Raw genomic sequence first — 3,595 nt, 5'->3', positions numbered from 1 at the left:
AGTACTCTACTTTTTGAATCATTTGAAAGAACAGTCTGCAAACGAATTGAGAAAGCATTAGACAAAATCAGTAAGCTATAGCTATAGGCGACAATTGGTCAATCAAAACTAAAAGCTAACTTATTACTCGTGTTAATACCTCTACAACAGCTCTATATCGTTCCACGTGTCTTACCGCTCAATCTTCCTACTTTCTACTGACTAGTTAAGCACTTATATAAGGTTTGTAATAGCAATCAAACTACTAGCTACTAGCAAGGCATTTGATATTTATTTCGTGTGTTTTTGTTGAGTCACTATTTAGATATACTCCACTACAGTCATGCTCGCTAGCTAACACTAAGCAGTCATACATATAATCATCTTTAATAGTTGAGATAGCGGATGGTCGGTGATTCCTCACGCGTAGAGCGACATAACTCAACTAAAAGTGTACATCAAGACAGCGATGACAGGTCGGTGGTTCCCCCGCCGCACAGAGCGACAAGACGACATAACTTGATGCGTTTTAGATTTTACTCGTTATAGTTTTTTGAAATTGTTTAATCTACTGATTGTTTTTCTTAAGATCTACATTATTCATGCAATAGATATTTATTAGAGATCCCAGATGACTCATATTCCTACTCCGCATGCAACTAGTCCACATTAATAGTGGAAGAATTAAAGGCGACCATACATCTTGTTAGGTCCATTTTGACTATAACTGGAGCTCTCCAGCTGCATCTGGAGAGCATGAAGAATTGTCCGAAATATTAGAAGTCCAGTTGCATTGTACAGTTTAAGCAACTGATGACTTCCTCCAGTTGAGATCTGAAGACATAAATCTGAAGACCTTCCAGTTGAAGTCGAAGACAACAAGTGGAAGAAAGGAAATGCAATGGCAGCAAAGCCCAGTTGACATTTCACCAGATCAATCAACTGGAGATCATTCAGTGTAAGCCTTTACAAAGCTTTACACTGATTACGAGGAGGACCTTTTACACTACATCCTTTTAACCGGACAAATCTTGTCTGTGGATAAAAGTGCAAAGATGTAGAGTGGTTGAATAAGTAATCTTTTGTCCTACTTTATTTAGCACACACAAAGGATTTACTATACTACTAATACTTTTGTGTGTTGTCAACCATATTTGTACGTCGAAGTTGAGATCCCAATGCTCATACTTCGACTATAAATAGGTCCTTGCCCAAGCATTTCAACAACTTTGCAAACACATACATTCTGCAATATTGGTGAACTTGTGCAATATTCTCTCAATCGTAAAAAGGAACATTTCACAACTTTAAGTGTTTCGATTGTTAGGAGAATTTCCAACTATAGATCAATTGTATTTCATAGGTTGTTAGGATATTCACATCTTTGTATTATCTTGGTTCCGCAACAACCTTGTATTTTATTTAATAATCAATAAATAAAATACACTTGAAATTACATATTGTCTCACCAATTATATATACTTGTCAGTTGCATTATTGCATTGTATTTACTTATTCCGACTGTCATCTTAATAAGTAACATTCCAGTTAACCTGGTACACTACTCACTCTAAACTGGTCACGTACAGATTAAGTGATAGTGTTGCAAAGTACACTCACCATTGACATAGTCTTCAGCACCCATCTAGTATTAGTTGGGACTTATAAGTGGTATCAGAGCAGGCAGGTTGAATTGTTTCAATTCTATAACCTAGGTCTGCTTGATGGCTGCTGAAGGTGAGAATGGTTCTGGTCCCCAAAATGAAACTAATCCTAATCCTAACATTAATGTTACAACTCCTTTGAACACCAATCCTCCTCCTCCTCCTCCTCCTCCTCCACCTGGAGCTAGCCATGTCCATGTACACTATTCCAATACTCCAGTTCCCAATTCGATGGAATAGAGACCTTTGGTACATGGAAAGCTAGAATGCTCTTGCATTTTGGTGGGATAGAGAGGTATATGTTGAAAATCCTCAAGGATGGACCATATATACCCATGTCCAGTGGTGTTAGCCCTCTTCTTGACCCAACTGGGAGAAGAGGTACCAGGGAAACTCTAAGGAACATTGGTCAGACGAGGATCGCAGGCTGGTTGATCTTGATACCAGACTGAAAAACATGATCCTTGCTGCTGTTCCTGAGGAACTAATTCCAACACTTGTGTTGTTTCCCAGTGCTAAATCTATGTGTGGGATGAATTAGTTCTCTAGTTTGAAAGAGGAAATGACACCATTGTCACCAGAAAGGTTGCACTAAACAAGATATGAATCCTTCTTTGCTCTTCCCAATGAAAGTTTAACTGGTACTTATACCAGATTTACTGGCCTAATTAATCAACTTAGAGGCTTGGGAGTGGAGAAGGATAAGGATATTCTTCTTGAGAAATTTTTGTGATGTATTGCCATCCAAATGGGCACACATGGTTCTTGTCTTAAGACAAGTAAGACCTTACACAGCATACTCTTGCTTCCCTTTATGGAGCCTTCAGATTCACTGAAGAGAATGATGCTGCAAGGATATTGGCTGAGCAAGATGCTTTAAACCATGCTCAGAGTTCCAAGGTTGCCAACCTTACTGGGCAACCTTGTGCTGCTTTAATGTCTGCTGAGAATGTCCAGTTACATTCTATGAAGAGATGTTAAACAACTTACTGAACTCTGGCCTAACCACAAATCTAAGTAATGGTTGTGAGGAAACTGACGATGATGATCTGGTAGCCATGATTGCTAAACCTTTAACAGGTTCAAGCATAAATCTAATCGATTTAATGGGTTCAATAATGCTTCCATTCAAATCTCTGGATAAGGCCAATCTTATCTGCTATAAGTGTGGTAAGAAAGGTCATTTCATGAAGGAATGCAGATCTAGTCAGATGAACAACCAAACTGGTCCTGTTGTTCCAAATTTGTCAAAACTGATGATTATAAGGCCAAATACAAGAAACTTAAGGCCCAATTGCTCTCATGTCTCTTGAACAAGAAAAGAGAAAGAAAAGAACATGCATGATGGCTCAAACTGAAGAGAAATGGAACTCTCTGATGACTCATCTGATGATGAAGAAGATTAGAGATGTGTGTTTCATGGCATTAGAAAATCAACAACCAGTGGTAAAAGATGATGTTGTTTCTGGGAGATGGTGGACATCATTTTAAAGAAGGTAAGAGATTATGATTTGAATTGGATACTGAACAAACTGGATATACTGAATCATAAATGATGACTTGTTATTTGTTGAAACTATGAGAACTGACTGTGAAAGATACTGGAAACAGTTTTAATTGAGTTTAATAACATGAAAAGTCAAATTAATGATTTGCAAAGTGTCCAGTTGGCTCTCAAAGAGTCAGATTTGAAAAATGAGGCATTGGAAAGAGATAACCAAAAATTAAAATTTGATCTTGAAAAGGAACACATGGTTATCAAATCTTGGGTACAAGCATCTGGTAAAAATTATGACGCTTTTTCAAAAACCATTGATGCTCAAAAAATGCCTAGAAATCTGGTGATCTTCAGATGGCAGCTGTTTTACCCACAATTCACCAGATGCCAGAATCAGTTAGTTGAGACTCCATATGACTCCTCTAACATTGCCAAATCTGAATCCATTAAGACC

This window comes from Erigeron canadensis, chromosome 3, assembly GCF_010389155.1.
Source record: "Erigeron canadensis isolate Cc75 chromosome 3, C_canadensis_v1, whole genome shotgun sequence".
Classification (NCBI taxonomy): domain Eukaryota; kingdom Viridiplantae; phylum Streptophyta; class Magnoliopsida; order Asterales; family Asteraceae; genus Erigeron; species Erigeron canadensis.
The sequence above is the reverse complement of the archived record's forward strand: the minus strand, read 5'-3'. Positions refer to the sequence as shown.